Here is a 20167-nt window from a genome sequence, read left to right on the forward strand (position 1 = left end):
GTCCGGCATGGATGTTCAAAGTGATCTAAAAGATATTCTCATTGGGCAGGAGGAAATGTACAGGATGTACAGGCAGGACAATGGAATCATTACCAAGGGGCCTACAATGGACAACAGGGCAATCAAGTGACTGCAAACCTGATTTGAAAGGGGGTGCATGGGAAAATGGGCAAAATCTCATACGCCAGTTAAGGGTGACTGGCTTGACAATTGGTTGATGTAATATCATGACAGATATGATGCAAAGTTGTTGAGCCACAGTTTTAGGGCAGAGTTTCATTTGGGGTACAGGTGCCCCAAAATCACAAGATTGGTAGAAAATTTTGAATATAAGCAAGTGGTGAGGGATCATTTGACTAAAAAAGTTCAGGAGGAAAGAATGGCAGGGCCATTTGCGCAATTACTTATACCGAATTTGATTGCATCAATGATTGGGGTGGTGCTGAAAAAATAAAGAGGTCGAATTTTGCTAATACAGCACTTGTCATGGCTTACAATTCTAGAATAAGCTACTGAGGATGTACAGAGGTCCCAGTATTATTGTGTTGCCCTTGAGTGAGAACGATTTAGTGGTTTCTAAAGGTTTTTTGTAGGGAGGAAAGGTTTAGTAATTCTTTTTTAAAGAGGGGATGCGGTTCATTTAGCAAGGTAGGGGACAGAGCTATCAAGGATGTGCTTGATAAAGCTTTGTCAAAGAACAAAGAGTGAGGCATGAGCTGTCCCACATAGGATGTCTAGAACCAGAGAGTTGGTGGTTGGCGGGAGTATCCAATAAGCCTTGGCAATGGCAACCAATCTGGAAAGTGAAGAAGGAGCAAGGTTCTGTGGACCAGCAAGGTCCACAGGACTCACCACAAGCAGGGGACTAGGAGCAGGCTTGAGCAAATAGGGCAGCCCACTGGACCATTGGAAGACCTTCAAGAGGACCCCTGGGCTGAAGGCAAAGGAGTTGCAAGAGGATCTCGAGCAGCTCACCAATAAAAAAAGGTCCACATTGCATAGGATGTGGTGGGGAGGCTGTACTTGGCACGACAAGATGCTGGACCTTCTTCTAGCCTGAAGATCTCTGCTGTACAGAGCCAACAAGCCTTGGCAATGGTAAGTCAATGTGTTGCACGGGGGTCAGTTCAATTGCAGAGAGGACAGGTCAGGCCTCGAGGGAGTTGCAGAACCACCAGCCTTGTTTCTGAGCCTTTCAAAGGACATGGGGTGTCAGGAGCAGCAGACTGGTCAGCTTTGTTGCAGTGCTTGTAGATGCAGGGGAGTGACTCCTTCAGTCCAAGAGAGATTACTTTGGGTGTTGTTGATGCCCACAGGTCTGGTGGAGTTTGTAGAAGAAGCGCAGGCATAGTTTATGAAGAAGACTTGCAGAACAACAGGACAAGGAGCAGCAGGAGTATTACTTGGTGCAGTCTTTGTTCCAGGCAAAGTCCAGTGAAGTCCAGGTGCGCAGACATGGAAAGACATGGTGTCAGTATTGAATCATGTCCCACAAAGAATCTGAAGAGCCACCCACAGGTATGACCTTAAGCACCATAGGGAAAGGGTTGTAACAATTCAGGGGCCCTCCCAGAGGAGGGGCTGGACAGAGGGGAGGATACATACATGTCCCTTGTCCAGTTCTACACCAGGGCAGAAGCCAAGGGCTCCCTGAACTTGCTCAAACTGGAGTATGCAAGGAGGGCACCAAATGTGCGCTTCAAAGCAGTCTGATGACATTGACAAGCACACCCATCCATGCCAAATACACAAAGTCATGTCTGGGAGGTAGTCGCACCTCCCTGAAACAGGAAACCTACCTTACCTCCCTGAAACAGGAAACCTACCTTCTCCTGTTCGAGCTTGGCTCAGTAGCAGGAGGGCAGAATCGTGTCTGTGGTTGGAAGCAGCACTAGCTTGCTGTCAGACTCTGAAAGGCTGTTACCGGCAGTACCGGGGGGGGGGGGGGGTCCTCCAAGGGAACCCCCATTACATGGGATCATACTTCCAAGACTGGAATTGGTGTTGCGTATGATTCCAACATGTTTGATACCAAACATGGCCAGTTTTGGTGCACCAATCAGATAGTTAGACAACTTGATGTCCACTATATGTATCAAAATTGCTGACCGTACTTACAAAGCCTGGATAATCAACTCCGGAGTTTTGTAGGGATGTCCCGCTCATGCAGAGGCACCTTCACACTTATAACACAACACCCTGCCCTCAGGACTATGGGGCCTGCCTTATGGGTGACTTCTAGGTTTTGAGGGCAGTGACCTCGGATTTAAGGAAGCTTATATCTGTTCTGAGGGGTGCAAGCAACAAACCAACCCAGGCTGCATATCAGGCCTGTAGTCACGGTTTAAGTGACTCCCATGGGTGGCACAGTAGATGCTGCAGCCCCTGGTATACCTATGCTCTGGCTACCTTAGTACCAAATATTAGGTACTTACAAGGGTACACCAGTAGCCAATTGTGGATGGACACATGTAGTTACCATTCTCAATTTAGGGAGAAAGCACAGTGAATGGAGTCCTGATTAGGAGAATCCAAGTCGGACTTGGTCAAAAACAGACTGACACCAAGCAAAAAGTGAGGGGTAACCATGAAAGCAGATCCTACTTTCCTAAACAACCACCACCAAATGAAAGGAGATGAGTTTAACCTTGCCCAGTAGAGTCTTCTTCATTTTCTAAGTCGAAATATCTGGCGAGTCCATCTGCTTTGGCATGGTTACTCCCACACCTATGTTCCACAGGAAGGTCCACCCCCTTTAAGAAAATGGACCGCCTGAAAAGTCTGGGATCTTCACCTTTCAGTTGTTTAAGCTATAAGATGGGTTTAGGTCAGATACAATAACAGGCCTTTTTGAGTTGCCGACAATGAGTTCATCAATTCATTATCAATACCAAATATAACTATTTAAAGATCCAGATCAATCTTGACTTTAAAAATTGCTCCAAGAGCACGCTCCACATTGTGCCAAAATCCACTTAGATTAGCGCACTCAAAAAATATATGTATATCCTCTGCAGTGGAGAAGTCACATCTTGGGCACTTCGGGGAGGAGAGAGGGGTGAATCTTCCTATTTTCATGGGAGTATAAAATAGCCTATTGATGACATAAAAATGATTCTTTTTAAGGTTTGCCGGTTTAACACACTTGTATAATGTTTGAAGATAAAGATCATACAAATCAACAGCTATACTATCCAAGGCTGATAAGTTCCATACAGAATAATGTGGGGGTAGATCAGTTACGTCGGCATCCAATAGATTCTTGTACCAGTATCCAACCTCCTTTTTTATGGGTTTTGCATTTTGAAGACGAAACTCAATTTCCCAATTTCCACCTATAGAATCTATCTCAGCTGTATACCAGGAGGACAGTTGTAAATATTTAAATTTTGAGAAAGAGCTTCCTATTTTTGGTCTTAATACCTCCCAACGGTGGACTCCATCTGATGATATAAGATCAGACCAGATTGCAATGCAAGACTATCCTCCAGACATGTGGGTAACCCAGGGGAAACCCAAATGGTAGCGAATTCAGAATAATAGCCGATCCCCATTTACTTCTGACCCTATACCACACTTTGAGAGCTGTTCTTAAAACTTTCAAACAAACTTTGTAAAAAAACCTTGGAGCCCCAAACTTATATAAAAAGCCCTCCACCCCCCCCCCCCCTCAAATGTTGTTATTGCCCAGAGGGAGATTTGCAAACTGTGGAAAGATCCAAGGCCCCCACTATACGGGAAACTGGCTGAGTACTTCTTTTGGTATGACTTGTTTAGACCAGGGATATTTGAATGATAATAACTTTAACATCTGGTCACTGCTCTTATCACGGGGTAAATAAATGAGACTGGATCAATGCCCCTTGGCCCAATGGTTACACCAAGCTTCAAACAGAGAAGCTGGCCTGGTTAGGCCTAATGCCAATCCAGTAGCAGAAGTCTGGGATGCCCAGGATGGAAGGATGACTTCTTGTTTGGTTTGCAGGCGCTATATGGTGAGATGAGGACAAAAAGAATGTTATAAAAAAAAGAAAAAGAAAAAAAAAAGATGGGCTTAGGTCTGTCTGAACAATGTAGTGATTGCCAAACAGGTATGGCCTCAACTTCTTCAAACCCCAGAACACAGCAAAAACCTCCCTCTCAAAGCTGACCAATGTTTCTCACTGGGGTCAAGCTTCTGCTTATAAAAGCTACTGGTTGGTCCTGGCCCTCTGTATTAAGTTGTGATAGAACTGCCTGAAGTATCTGTACGGACAGTGAAGGTTTTGGAGCAATCAGGACTTTGTAATATGGGAGCAGAACACATGGCCTGCTTCAGCTTATCAAATGGCTTCTGACAGCTAAGTGTCCTCTTAACTTTCTTAGGCATTCTTTTGGAGGTGAAATCATTAAGGGTTGTCACTATGGATCTATTGCCCTTAACAAGCCTCCTGTAGTAACCCAGTCGGCCCAAGAAAGCTCTGACCTGAGTCTGGGTAGTGGGAGCAACCCAGTCCATTATGGTCTGGTTTTTGCACTCCAATGGTTGAACTTGGCACCTATCTACAAGGTGGCCCAAGTACACAAACTTACTCTGCCCTATCTGGCACTTTGTGGCCTTGATAGTGAGGCCTGCCTACTGCAGTACATTTCTGAGGTAGACCAGGTGATCTTCCCAGGTATAGATAAAGACAGCAATATCATTTAGATATGCTGCACTAAATGATTCCAAAGCTGTTAAGACTTTGTTCACCAGCCTCTGAAATGTGACAAGTGCATTCTTCAAGACAAAAGGCATAACTTTACATTGATAATTTCCACTAGGGGTTAAAAATCCAGTTTTTTGCTTGGCATCCTCAGAGAGTCTGATTTGCCAATAGCCAGCAGTCGGGCCAAATGTACTGAGATACTTTTTCTTTTAAATTGTATTTGACTTTTTTTGAGAGGAAAATACATAAGCAAGAAAAATCTGTCATTTCACAGACACAAATGCACCAGTTTACGTATCGTATACATTTCAGGCAGAAGCCATCTATAACACAGAATATAGTCCACAGAGTCCATACGTTAACCTTGATCCTTAGAGCATAGGCTCAACAGTTCGGCAGAGAGTTCATTGTGTGATGGTACTAGTCAATCAATATTCACTTTTGGCTTTTGCAATATATAACATTATTGACTGCCGGAACACCAACATTGCCCAGCGCAGTTAGTACGACACTATGGGGAAGATCGACTAGTGGCTTAGGGTACACAGCACAATCATCACCTTAGAGTAATACACCCATAGGGGTTACATTTCAACATTTGTGGCTTGAGCAGCTGGTGGATGTTTCATAAGGTAGCCTTTCAAAGGGTCTCAAATATATTTAGGCCGTGAAGCCGGAGGCAGCAACCCTGCATAGTTATTCAGCTGTTCCAGGCAGTATATTAAGTCAATGAGCCAATTTTTGAATTTCGGCACCCTCCCTCTGCCCCATCTGCATGCTATGTGGCGTTTGGCCAATAAGAAAGCTATGGCAAGGTAGCACCAACATGGCATTGTCCATTAATTCAGTGTAGCCCAATAAGGCCTCTTAAGGTGGCAGGGCAAGGTTACTGATGTCATCTGCTCCAGAGCGTCAAAGATCTGACCCTAATAGGCATATGTACTCAGGCATCCCCAAGCTAAGTGGAGAAAGTCAGCACCTTCTGCAACACATCTATTGAATGTGTCAGAGGCTTTCAGCTTATGTTTGTACATTTTGGCTGGGTATAGTGTAAGCAATGCAAAAAAGTTGAAGTGCGTAATTCTGAGTCTGCTACTCACTGAAATTTGTTCTGTTTGCAGACAGCAATATGTCCACTGTTTGTCTGAGAGCTCATGGCCTGGTTCTAGTTCCCAGTGTGTGCGGGCAGGGTAAGGGGTTGTTTCCTGTTGAGTGTGTACTGTGTGATAGGGTAGAGAGACAGCATGCCCTGGAGAGGTAGATTGTAATATCAAATGCAGGGGGGCTAATGTAGGTGGCTCCAGTGGGAATGCTTGGGTATTGTGTCATAGTCCCTGTCGGAGCCTGTAGTGTAGTTCCTATTTTCCCAATAGGCCCCTGCGCATTGGAATAACATAAACAATAGTATGGATGTAGAAGTGCGGGTCTTCCAGGTCTCTACTGACTATGCTAAACTTAATTGGGTTTGTTACCAACTAGCTCAGAGGTCACTGGAAACTTTCTTGACTGAATAGGAAGTGATCAGCTTCCCTGGTACAGACAAGAAGGGATTCAGTTTTCCAACAACCGCATAAACATGACAACTTTGCTCCTTAGAATAAGAGTCAATCTCTAGAGTCGTGTGAAACAATAGACAGTTATTTTACTCAGTCAGTTTTGTGCAGTTTACTTTCACCAATATGCAGAGAATAGAGAGACGGGCGTTTTCAATAAAAGGTATTATTTATTGAACAGTCTTTCTTCTCATACAAGAGAAATGAATTGCCACAATTGCAAGACTAGTTATTATAAAAAGTGCGTACAGTAAAATGAGGATTGCGAAATAATACTGTAAAAGCATTGATATGGTTTCTTAGCCATACAATCTGTAAAATGAATAAAATATATACATTCATATATACATTTAGCTAACGTACTCAACTGGTGCTTCTAACTACGCCTACCCCAGTGTACCTGACCTAAGCCTAATACGTGTGAGGGAGTAAGTATGTAGCAGTTTTAGTTAAGTTGGTTTTGCCAAGGTTTGCTTCAAGAATTCTCTCTAGGGGTTTAGTCAACACCATACCTCTGAAATAGAATGTTGGAGGTCTTGTATCTCCTTCCAGGACTCGATATCCCAGTCACTCGCAAGAGTAGGCTGGAAACGCCGGAGCTGGATTTTCTCGGCAGGAGAAAAGACAGCGTCTCTCTCAGCGCGTCGAGGAGGAGGAGGGGCAGCGTCCGTGGGCAGCTTGTATCTGCTGGGCTCTGTAAGGGACAGCTGTTCTGCTCCTGTGTTCACCACACCATCGCTATCATCAATGTCGTTGAAGCAGCATTTGCTTAAGGCAACGTTGGTAATATTTATACCTGAAAGGTGCCTTGTTTGACGTAAGTTTTTGGACATAAGACGTCAATAAAGATGTCACTAGGAAGTGATCGTCTCTCAGTGCTCATTAGAGTTCTATTACTAATCAAAACATAGCAAGCGGGGTTTTCCCAGGTTGCTGAGTTTTATCTTGGTGAAGAACTCGAAGTGTAATCTAGGAATCTTAGATAGTGGCTTCTGCTGTGTCATTTGCTCTAATGAGCTGCAGAGGAAGAGATTCTGAAATGTGGCTCTGATTGTGCTAGGCTAGAGACGAGTTTCTGAAATATCACTCTTGATCGTTTATGCTATTATAGGGGTACAAAGGGATTATAGCCGTATAGGGGCATAAGGTCACAGTATTGATCGGGGTCCTAGATTAGAACGCGACACTCACTCCACAAATTTATGTCCATCAAATTACAAAAAACTTTAGCACTAAGATGCATGTGTAACGTTACCCACCCCAAAATACATATTCGCATTTGAAATGGCGTATTAGAAATACATGGTAATATTAGTACTGTACTACGTCTTTAAGCATAGAAATCATTCAAAATTATAGCATATGTAATCAATGAACGATTTTGCGAAAAAAAATTACACATTAAATATCTCTTAATACAGAAAAGAAGGGCGAGATAATTTCATCACATATAAATGCATTTGCTGTAACATGTGTTAGAGGCTGATGTAGAGTTATTATGTCTCTAGAAGTACCTAAAAATAGAAGTGTCTGTTCTTTATGAATAGGTCTACTTTAAGCAAAGAATTTCGTGCCAGAAAAAGGTAAATGTTTTGAAAGTGTTCAATTCAAATTTTGTTTGGGGTGAACGGGGGAATAGAGTTCCAACGCTTTTCAGCACTTTTTGTTGATCAAAACTGAAGGCCGAATTCAGAGTTCATGGGAACGCTGTGTGTCGAAATGCTTCTCTAAAGTTATTGTTTCTGTTTAGGGGAGAACATCATATCAGACAGGCTCTCAAAAAATTGGTCTACAAAATCAGGTGACAGTTCGACCAAGTTCGATAGTGCTGTAACTTGGCAGGTGTGAGAATGATTGCTATCATCAAAGTCTGGGTCAGCAATGCTCACAGAGGGTCGTACCTGGGTGATGTCGCTTTTATTTCTCGCTCCACTGTTACCACCTAGTCGTAGCACAGGAGTCTCAACGAATGCCGTCATCAGGATTGGTAGCCGCTGGGGACAACACAATGTGTGAGTCGTTACAGGACTTAGCAAAGTATCGATATCCATTGGTACTGCTGATGGAAGTGCAAGACAGATGTCCAACACGCACTCATCTCCGCATAGCATACATCGAAGCACAGGTAAGATGCAGGTCTGCCATATAGGTCTGAATGAAAGAAACCAATGTCATGTTCAGATCTCTCAGCCTGGCCAATCCAAGGACTCTAATTATTCGGTCCCGGTAGCGTATTGCTAGGATCGTTTCTTCCATTCCTGCTGGAGTCATGTCTGTATTTTGGCTTGCCATATCGGAGCAGGAGGGTCAAAAATAAAATGCCTGCTACAAGTCCCAAAATCAGGGGTATGCCGCCAAAGACTGAATGGACAAAATTGGGAATGATTCCCAGAATTGCTTTGAATGGTGTTAACAGTCCCTAAAAAATGGTCTTAAATACGCCTGGGATGCCTATGGCACTCGACATATTTAGAATTTCGCTAAGCATTTCTGTGAAATGCACGGGGCAATTTGTTGATAAAAAGGTCATGAATCCCTGATGTTGTCCTTGCAACTTGGAGATCATACGTCTCTTTTGATGATGTGATGGGCACTGTTGTCTGCAAAAGCACAGACTTCATTCTGCTTAAAGTATCAATTCGTATAGAAGAGAAATTCAAACGAGGCCATATGGGAGTCTCAGTGTCTCCAGGGCCGTTTGGAAACAATGCTTGCGTACAGCATTTGACCATGGAGGTTACGCTTACGAGATATGCTTTCCCTGGCAAAAGGCCACAACAGCTGTGATCCGTTATTAGAATGTAACTCCCGTTCGAGAGCTGCTTAAAGAAAGGCTCTATCTGTGTTGCAGGTGTGACATGTTGGTGGCATGAAAGGTTGTTAGAATTTCCTTCACAGGCTCCGTGTAAATTAATACCTTGACAAAAAAGTATACCGCTTAGTGAATGTTTGCAGCTTTCACCACTAAGAAATACATTTTTGTTGCTGTCACTATAGCATGTGTGTGTGTATGGTAATTTCCATGCTGACTTAATGTACCCTTTACCCAATCGTTCATACTGGCCAGTAGGTATGTATTCAAGGCAATTTTTAAATCGGAAAGTGTATTATCCATTCAATGACATGACTTTCTGACATTGTCAATGGTAATCTCTCAAGTTTTTCGATGCTCAGGATTGTATAGTCTGCTCCTTTCTGTGCCAAGCTGATTTGTTTATCAGTAAGGTTAAAGATGGAAAACAATGACGTTGTGTTGATTAAACTCCAAGGCACATAGCCTGAACGAAGATTTTGCAGCATCCAGCCTAACTGTACAATAGAACGCAATTGTGACTGGCCATGCTGTAACATTAGCAAGTCTTTGTCTATTATATCTATGGCAGATGATAAAATATTGTCCAGCGAATACATTCTGGAGGACAGAGTCATTAACCCATTGTCCACAACAGAAAGTGATTTTTCCAAAAATACGATCAATTTCTCTTCTTTTTTCAGCTGTTTCAATTTGTGTTATTTTCCAAGCCTCGTTGTAAGCCGCATATATACTGGTCGCTATGAAACGCTTTTGACGCTGTTTGCGTGGTCCAGAATGAAATCGCGCAAATCAGCACCATCTTTAAGTAAAGATAAGTGTTGCTTAATTTCAGCCAGTGTGGATGATTCTTGCCATTCAAGGCACAGTTTCCCTACACTGTATGTTGCTACTATCCCTGGATGTTGTCTCTGGGAGTATCTAGGGTCTGGTCTAGTCATTGTTAACCCCTGTGTTTTATTCAGGAATCTATCTTGACAGTTGTTTGTGTCAGTAGGCCAGATTAACCATTTTTTCCAATCAGGATGTGTTCTGTTTAGATGTAACATTTTGGATACGTCTATCTCAATATCTGTTGTTGCATTATCAGGTATTGGCTTTGGAATAGACGGTTTGTTAAGGTCTTTAATCTTAGCTAGGCCAAGACAGGTTGTTTGGTGAATTGTTAATTTTAGAAAAGGTGATGGACAGAGTTTCTGAATGATGCAGAATACTCCTACCCAGTCAAGAGATCAGGGCTTGATCCACCACCGTTTTTTAGCTCACTGCACCATCCCAGCTTCAGAACCTGGCTGTATGCAAATTAGTCTGTTCCTGTCCCAGTGCATGATGGGAACAGGGCAAACCAAACTACCAAGCCAATTCTTATACTGGGAAGGAGACAATTTGCATGTAGCCAGGTTCTGAGCTGGGATGGTGCAGTGAGCTAAAAAACGGTGATGGATCAAGCCCTGATCTCTTGACTGGGTAGGAGTATTCTGCATCATTCAGAAACTCTGTCCATCACCTTTTCCAAAATTGATTTTATCCACACTAAGTGTGGGAGGGTATACTCAGACGTGAGTCCCTAGCTCATTGCACCATCAGGATTCAAGCAAGCCGGGCCGATGACGGCTGAAATGCCAGAAACCGGTCCCCGGTAGCTTGTCTCCTTTCTGGTGAAGAATTGGCTTGGTAGATTGGTCTGCCCTGTTCCCATCATGCACTGGGACAGGAACAGACTAATTTGCATGTAGCCAGGTTCTGAGCTGGGATGGTGCAGTGAGCTAAAAAACGGTGATGGATCAAGCCCTGATCTCTTGACTGGGTAGGAGTATTCTGCATCATTCAGAAACTCTGTCCATCACCTTTTCCAAAATTGATTTTATCCACACTAAGTGTGGGAGGGTATACTCAGACGTGAGTCCCTAGCTCATTGCACCATCAGGATTCAAGCAAGCCAGGCCGATGACGGCTGAAATGCCAGAAACCGGTCCCCGGTAGCTTGTCTCCTTTCTGGTGAAGAATTGGCTTGGTAGTTTGGTCTGCCCTGTTCCCATCATGCACTGGGACAGGAACAGACTAATTTGCATGTAGCCAGGTTCTGAGCTGGGATGGTGCAGTGAGCCATAAAAACGGTGATGGATCAAGCCCTGATCTCTTGACTGGGTAGGAGTATTCTGCATCATTCAGAAACTCTGTCCATCACCTTTTCCAAAATTGTTTGGTGAATTGTGTCATTTAAGAACAATATTTGCTCTGGGATCATGCAGGCTCGAAATAATGCTTCTATGCCTTGTACCTGCCAATCTTTTGTACCCAAGATGGTTTTTGTTTCAATCTTATTTTTCCAATAATCAAAACCAAATGTCATCATTTTTTCATAAAATGCTTCTGAATATATCAATTTAGTATTTGTCAGCATTGTTTTCAATCCCGTTTTATCTAACAGTTTATAATAAAACGTTTCTGCATCACTGGTGTTAAACCCTGAGAAGTACTGAAATTTCTCATAGAATGTTTTAGAACTGCTTTTAGGTGGAGTAGCACAATGTTCCCATTGGTTATATTTAAAATCATTTCTAGGTTGTGCAGATTTATGCAAGTAATGATCACCATAATGTGAGAAGCAGTACATCTGTTCATAACTAGACGAACCTTGTAAATAATCATGATCTGTAAATCTTGCTGACAACACTAAATCAGACATCATATTATTAATACTTTCAAAATCCCAATCATCAGAAAATGTACTTGGTTTTACAAAGTCACTTAAGGAAACCTTGAACTGATGAGGATATTTCAGGATTTCGACCGGACCATATATTTCATAGTCAGTTTTGTCCCATACTACCCCGCCGGGTATTGGAATGGCTGTGACATTTACTGTTGACAGTTCTCTTTTCTTCACAAGGGATGATCTGTGTGGTTTGAGGACTAAGTTGATGTTCTGGCTTGCTGTGTCCATTGTATTGTAATAAACTTTCCTACAATTAAAACTAAAATTAGGCATAGTAGGAGTATGAATACCCCTGAAATAATCCAATGTTCAATCAATGGTGCATCCAGATATACTTCTTTAATTTGATGAAAGAGTTCAGTTGCTTTTTCTTTAAAAGTCTTTGTTTCTGGCATCACTTCGGGGTCGTTTTGATCTTCAGAAAAGTTATCGAAGTTGATGAAGTAGCCAGAGGCAGTTCTGTCAATTGTTGGAATTGTTCTCTCAGTTTGTCTTTCGGTAGCACATTCTGATGCCACATCATTGTAGACTGGTGTTTCTTGACGAACTGTTTCAATCTGTGTTTCAAGAGGCACGAGTTCCATGGCATTATTGCATAGTCCCTCTCTGCGCACTGCAGGCTGATCAAATGTGATTAGTCTTTAAGTTTGAACCTCTTGGATTGTTGCAAGTTTGGGTATGCTGTTGTTTCTCGGGAGTCCACTGGGCCTACTGTTGTTTATAGGCCACATGCTTGTGGTTTTACCAGGTCGATTGATACAACTCTGTTCTCCTTTTTACCAGCAAGGGGCGGTAGTACTACTGATCTTGTTCCGTTGATTGCTAAGACAGGTACTGCTTTTCTGTAAGAAGGCCCAAATTCCTACTTCACCGCTATTTTCTCTCTGACTAGATCCCCAATCTTTGGAATCCAGACAGGCCTTGCTGGGGCTGGTGGTGCCTCGTCAGTGGTAGCTGGCTGTTGTTTTAACTTTATGTTGCTTAAGGATTTTCTTGTTTCATTCAAGTCCTGTAAAACAGCCAAACGGTCTTTGATGTCAAAGTCTGTATTCTTATCTTCTACCACTAATACCTGACTATCTAAGTCCTGAATTCGCATTCTAGTTCCGAACAATAGTTCGTATGGGCTGAAACCTTTTAGAGAATTTCTTGGCAAATTGTTAAGACTTAACTGGACACTTATTAAATGTTTGACCCACCCATCACCCAAACCTAATACCTTCGCTGTTATAGATTGCTTTATGTCCCGTTTTTTTCTTTCTACCACACTGTTCCCTTCGGGGCATGACGGACAAGAATACAGCAAGCCAACGCTCATGCTGGCCATGGCCTCCTTATAAGCTCGAGAGCTGAAAGCAGGACCCTGGTCAGAATGGAACATGGCAATTGCGTATGTGCCGATAAAGACTCGCAGATCTTTTATAACCGTTCTGGCGTCAGCCGAGCAACGGGGCAACATTATTTAAGTGGATTTTGTCTTAATGATATACAATGGGACGCGTTTCTCTTGTTTGATTGCGCGGATAGATCGCCTTATGCTTTCTATTAGGGTTCCTGACACTACGCTGGCCAGTTCTCCACTGCGATCTCTGTTGCAGTCTTCGCAATTTTCTGCAAAATCATGAATACCTACACTCATTTCCGGCCACCAGTACTCTGATTGCAATTCTTTCAGAGAGTCCCTGATTGTTTGGTGTCTCAGACCCAACCCCATATGTGCTTCGTGTAATAGGAAGCCTCTCCTGTTCATGTTTGGAATTACCCTATCCCCCACTCCAGGGATTCGAGCAAAAGGAACGGAGTTTGCATCGATTACGTATGCATAATTGAGTGGATAGTTCACGGGTAGTGCTGCACAGACGCCTTTTACGGACGTTTTGACTGCCAGCATGGTTTCCCCGTCTATGTATTTTTCTGAACGCTTTTTTGTGGCAACGGAAGCCGGTTTAGTTGCTTCCGCTGTGGCTGTATTAGCCAATGAATTCCCTGCAACGTGAACGCCATCACGTTGATGACTCAGAGTGTGTGTCACGTGAGTCTTTTGTAGTTCTTTCTGTAAAAGAGCTACCTGTTTCCAAAGCATTTTATGCTTTATTGTGGTACCTGTGTCATCTTTGTAATCATTTTGAATCCAGCTCTGCAACTTATTATTGTAAGAGTTGATGCAAAAATGCGAATCACACACAATTAGTGTCGGGAATTCACGGTCTGCATTTTCAAGCGCCATCTTTAAAGATCTGATTTCAGCTCTCTGAGCCGAACAGTTTCTTACTGATTCAGTTTTTGTTATTTTCGGTCTGAATTTACCGCACAGCCAACGACCTTTAACAATCGCACAGGCTGCATCGTAGGATTTGTTCTCTACGTTAAAATGCTGTACAAATCTATCTGTATAGATTATACAGGCATACTGTGGGAGAGGCAGAAGTTCGATTGGCAGAGGGTATTCTTCTTCATAAGTCAAATCATTCAGTTTTTCGAATTGCGGGGCGAAATAGTATTTCACATCATCCGCTTCAATAGAATCTACACACTGTATCCATTTCAGATCCAGTGACACTGTAGGCAGGTTTACTGGGCTGAATAGCGCCTCGAAGGCGGATTCCGCTGTGAGGATATTAATCCTTTTGCCATGTGCTAGTTCTCGTTCATTTGCTAATGCAGTTTCTACTGCTTTCACAGTATTTTCTGTTGGACTGAATGTTTTTTCTGCTTGTGTGTACAAGTGTGATTTGTAAGAAATTGGTACCGTTTCTCCCTCGTTAGAGGTCAGGTACATGAATCCGCATCTTCCTGGGATTACTCGGATTACAAGATTGCGTGTGTTGTCACGTGTGTCTAATTTTGTTTTTGCTAACATGTCTGCAGTGATCTCAAAATTTCTGTGTGTTTTTGAGTCCAAGTGATTGGGTTAAAATCAGGTTTAATTAGTTTGTAGGGAGGTTTAACCCTCTCTGCGTAATTTAGAATGTAAGTTCTTCCGAAATTCAGGAAGCCTAGAATCGATTGTAAGTTCTTCAGCGTTTTTGGTGCTTGGAGTACAGCGCACTTCTCTAAGAAGTTGTCCGCTAGGCTTTTTCCTTCACTTGACAACTCGTACCCTAAAAATAATACGGTCAGATGGGCAATTCGAGACTTTTTAAAGTTGAATTTGTAACCCTCTGCTGCGAACCCAAGTATAATGGTGTTCACTCTTTTCAAGTGAGTATCCAAGTCGTCGTCTGTTAGATAGATATCATCTACGTAAGATAATGCCTCATCATCATACATTTGTAGTAACTCTGTTACTCTGGCTGAGAATAGTCCTGGGCTGTTCTTGAATCCCTGTGGGAGCCTACAGAAATTTCTGAGACCCCATTACTGAGAAAGCGGTCAAGTATCTGCTTTCTGGTGCAATATTTTGACAAAAGAAACCATTAGATATGTCTAATGTCGTTTTATACTTTTTTCCTAACTATGTTATTCATTAGTGCAGTACTATGCGAATTTTGTACTGCAAATGTTTTGCAACATGCGTTAAGGTGTCTGTAATCCAAAACTAGACGATATGAATTGTCTGGTTTGGAGACGGGAAACAAAGGATTGTTCATTTGAGAGGTGCATGTTTCAATCACCCCCTGGTATTCAAGTTGATCTAAAATCTCCCTGACTTGTTTTTTAGCTTCTTGCTTAATGGGATACTGCCTTTGTGCAGTCGGTTGACTTTTTAACTGGATTTTGTAAGGAGGAGAGTCCTCATCCCATCCTACATGATTTTTATATAATGCTGGTGCCTGGGCTACTGCCCATTTCCTTGCATAACTATATTTTTTGTGAATCGGAATATGATTCGAGAAGGCAGGCATAATCATTTCTTCGCCACGAGGGCACTCCCTGACAAACTCTGGGGGCAAATCTTTTTCAGCTAACAGGATATCATAGCCTTTTGAGAGTTTATCCCAAAATAAACCCTTTATTTTCCTAGTCTTATCACCCACTATACGCAGTGTTATTTCGTATATCTCATGGGGCTCGCTAACTCTGGTGTCGGCAGTTTCTACTTGAATGTATTCATTCGTGTCCACTGTCTCCAGATAACTCATCAGGATCTTGCGAGCTATACTGATTTCTGCTGCACTGTCTAACATTGTCTGTGCCCACTCCCCGTTTTTCAACTGTGTCCTCAGTATTCTCGGCATGTTCGATTACTCTAATACTGGCTACCTTCTTTATTGGAAATTGTAACTTTTTACTTTGACCAGGTTCCTTGTCTTTGGACTAGGTGTGCTCTCCTGGGTCTGACCGTCCTCTTCTTTCCGATTTCTGCGAAAAAGATCGAGAGGGACGTGTATCAATACTTTGATATCTATCAGGCTTCTTCAAATTATCCCTATTTCTAAGGTTATATCTTTTCTCAGAGGGCTCCCTCTGGGGAGACTGGTGTTCTCGAGTCGGAGTTATTTCCCTCCGTCAAGGAGACCTTCCTCTGGACTGGAAAACTTTTTCTTTGGGAGTGGATTGTTTATTTCCATCCCAGCTCTTTTTAGGAGTATTTGAATTATTTTTTATAAATAATTTTTCAGGATTTTCGAGCAGTTGGGGCTTTACTGGTTTTACTGGTTTTCCACCCAAGCTGTCTCTACCTAGTTCTTCATAGCATTTTTCTATGATTCTGGCAAGCGCAATTGGTTGATCTGTTATATCTGTTTCCTTCAACTTCTGGCGGATCGCCACAGATGCTGCTTCTCCTTTTATGCTGGCTAATAATATAGCCGAGACATGCTTGAAGTCTTTCAGTAATTTCATACCAAGAGTTAAAGCAGGTTCTGGACCGTATTCATTCTGAATCTGTTTTAGCACATCTGGTATTACCGCCATTGACGGAACACCATGTGTTTTTGTGTAAATGGAAGCAAAGACTGTACCCCAAGTGTCACAGTCGTCCACGTGTGGTGCGACCCCTATTGGAAGGCAGATGGTCAAGATTCTGTGTTTCTCAATAGGGGTAGTATTCGGAAATACTGCCTCTATTTGAGTAATTTTCTGCGCTAACCAGAAAGGAATTTGTTCCCGTTTTATGGGTGTTTTACCAAGACATGATTGTATGTTCTGTGGTGAAATTTTATTTGTGTTCCCCTGATGAGGGGTCAGCTGTGGTACATTAACAGCTGTTTGGACTGTTGTAGTCCGCATTAGATATTGGACTAATTGTCTATGTATTTTAATTAATGTTTTTAGCTGTGCTAAAAGTTCTTCTCTAGACATTTTTGCAATGTCCGGATGTGGTGTGTAGCTGGCTAGAACCGGCCACGTTGCTCCTGGTCTACCTAGTGGACCGAGCCTGGTAATATGATCATTATGTTTTAGGGCGCCTTTAAACCAGAATTGGCTTTTGTAGTTTGGTTTGCCCTGTTCCCATCATGCACTGGGACAGGAACAGACTAATTTGCATACAGCCAGGTTCTGAAACTGGGATGGTGCAGTGAGCTAAAAAACGGTGTTGGATCTAGCCCTGATCTCTTGACTGGGTGAGAGCTTTCTGCTTAATTCAGAGACTCTGTCCCTCACCACCCCTTGTTGTAAATATTTTTGTCCACCCTAAGCGTGGAAGGGTATTCTCAGATGTGAGACCCTTGCTCATTGCACCATCAGGATTCAAGCAAACCGGGCCGAAGACGGCTGTAATGCCAGAAACCGGTCCCCGGGAGCTTGTTTCCTTCCCAGTGTAAGAATTGGCTTTTGTAGTTTGGTTTGCCCTGTTCCCATCATGCACTGGGACAGGAACAGACTAATTTGCATACAGCCAGGTTCTGAAACTGGGATGGTGCAGTGAGCTAAAAAACGGTGTTGGATCTAGCCCTGATCTCTTGACTGGGTGAGAGCTTTCTGCTTAATTCAGAGACTCTGTCCCTCACCACCCCTTGTTGTAAATATTTTTGTCCACCCTAAGCGTGGAAGGGTATTCTCAGATGTGAGACCCTTGCTCATTGCACCATCAGGATTCAAGCAAACCGGGCCGAAGACGGCTGTAATGCCAGAAACCGGTCCCCGGGAGCTTGTTTCCTTCCCAGTGTAAGAATTGGCTTTTGTAGTTTGGTTTGCCCTGTTCCCATCATGCACTGGGACAGGAACAGACTAATTTGCATACAGCCAGGTTCTGAAACTGGGATGGTGCAGTGAGCTAAAAAACGGTGTTGGATCTAGCCCTGATCTCTTGACTGGGTGAGAGCTTTCTGCTTAATTCAGAGACTCTGTCCCTCACCACCCCTTGTTGTAAATATGCCTTTAAACCAGAGCAGATGCTCTTGGAATTTTAATGGAATTTCAATCTCCTCGAAAGGAGCGTACTCTTCCGGTGGATCCCCTACTATGTAGTAGTGGAACTCGTGTGTTGCGGCGTTTGCCGCTGGAAATTTTATCCAAGAATAGAATACCTCTGTCTGCCGATATTCGTGTGCCTCTATCACGAAGACGACTGTGCCACCTTGTGTGGTCAGTCCATTTTCTATAAGTTTTGACGTTATAGATTTTCTTAAATGTGCCGGGATGATTATTGCACCCGGTTCAGTAGTACCGTCGGGACCCTGCTCAGTCGCTTTTACTGCGGGTGCAGCGGTTCCGTTTTCTCCTGGCATTGTATAAATGCAAGGTTTGCAGAGCAGGTCTCCAAGAAGACAAAGATTAGGTGCACAATATTTTGGAATACTGTATCATTCAACGTTGAATAAACCAGAGCTTTACATAGGAATCTCTTTCTACTAAGTTCGGGCGGATTTTAACCTTTCACCCACTCCAGACGTCTATTGGAGTATTTACGGGAGAAAGGGGTCTGTGTAAAAAATGCACGACTGAGTTACTCTAACGTCTTGCGTTAGTTTTATCGCCTTACCAAACGTTGGGCGCCATGTAGTGTAGTTCCTATTTTCCCAATAGGCCCTGCGCATTGGAATAACATAAACAATAGTATGGACGTAGAAGTGCGGGTCTTCCAGGTCTCTACTGACTATGCTAAACTTAATTGGGTTTGTTACCAACTAGCTCAGAGGTCACTGGAAACTTTCTTGACTGAATAGGAAGTGATCAGCTTCCCTGGTACAGACAAGAAGGGATTCAGTTTTCCAACAACCGCATAAACGTGACAACTTTGCTCCTTAGAATAAGAGTCAATCTCTAGAGTCGTGTGAAACAATAGACAGTTATTTTACTCAGTCAGTTTTGTGCAGATTACTTTCACCAATATGCAGAGAATAGAGAGACGGGCGTTTTCAATAAAAGGTATTATTTATTGAACAGTCTTTCTTCTCATACAAAAGAAATGAATTGCCACAATTGCAAGACTAGTTATTATAAAAAGTGCGTACAGTAAAATGAGGATTGCGAAATAATACTGTATAAGCATTGATATGGTTTCTTAGCCATACAATGGTTAAAATTAATAAAATATATACATTCATATATACATTTAGCTAACGTACTCAACTGGTGCTTCTAACTACGCCTACCCCAGTGTACCTGACCTAAGCCTAATACGTGGGAGGGAGTAAGTAAGTAGCAGTTTTAGTTAAGTTGGTTTTGCCAAGGTTTGCTTCAAGAGTTCCCTCTAAGGGTTTAGTCAACACCATACCTCTGAAATAGAATGTTGGAGGTCTTGTATCTCCTTCCAGGACTCGATATCCCAGTCACTCGCAAGAGTAGGCTGGAAACGCCGGAGCTGGATTTTCTCGGCAGGAGAAAAGACAGCGTCTCTCTCAGCGCGTCGAGGAGGAGGAGGGGCAGCGTCCGTGGGCAGCTTGTATCTGCTGGGCTCTGTAAGGGAAAGCTGTTCTGCTCCTGAGTTCACCACACCATCGCTATCATCGATGTCGTTAAGGCAGCGTTTGCTTAAGGCAACGTTGGTAATATTTATACCTGAAAGGTGCCTTGTTTGACGTAAGTTTTTGGACATAAGACGTCAATGAAGATGTCACTAGGAAGTGATCGTCTCTCAGTGCTCATTAGAGTTCTATTACTAATCAAAACATAGCAAGCGGGGTTTTCCCAGGTTGCTGATTTGTATCTTGTTGAAGAACTCGGAGTGTAATCTAGGAATCTTAGATAGTGGCTTCTGCTGTGTCATTTGCTCTAATGAGCTGCAGAGGAAGAGATTCTAAAATGTGGCTCTGATCGTGCTAGGCCAGAGACGAGTTTCTGAAATATCACTCTTGATTGTTTATGCCTTTATAGGGGTACAAAGGGATTATAGCCGTATAGGGGCATAAGGTCACAGTATTGATCGGGGTCCTAGATTAGAACGCGCCACTCAGGCATCCCCAAGCTAAGTGGAGAAAGTCAGCACCTTCTGCAACACATCTATTGAATCTGTCAGAGGCTTTCAGCTTATATTTGTACATTTTGGCTGGGTATAGTGTAAGCAATG

The 20167-nt window shown here is 42.9% G+C and overlaps 1 protein-coding gene across 1 annotated transcript in view; it reads left to right on the forward strand.

Annotated features, from left to right (window-relative positions):
• The window catches only part of LOC147679699 (tyrosinase-like), a 369594-nt gene that overhangs the window by 340873 nt on the left and 8554 nt on the right, over nucleotides 1–20167 (forward strand). The gene's annotated exons all lie outside the window — the stretch shown is intronic.

The sequence above is a fragment of the Lissotriton vulgaris genome, chromosome 11, assembly GCF_964263255.1.
Source record: "Lissotriton vulgaris chromosome 11, aLisVul1.2, whole genome shotgun sequence".
Classification (NCBI taxonomy): Eukaryota; Metazoa; Chordata; class Amphibia; order Caudata; family Salamandridae; genus Lissotriton; species Lissotriton vulgaris.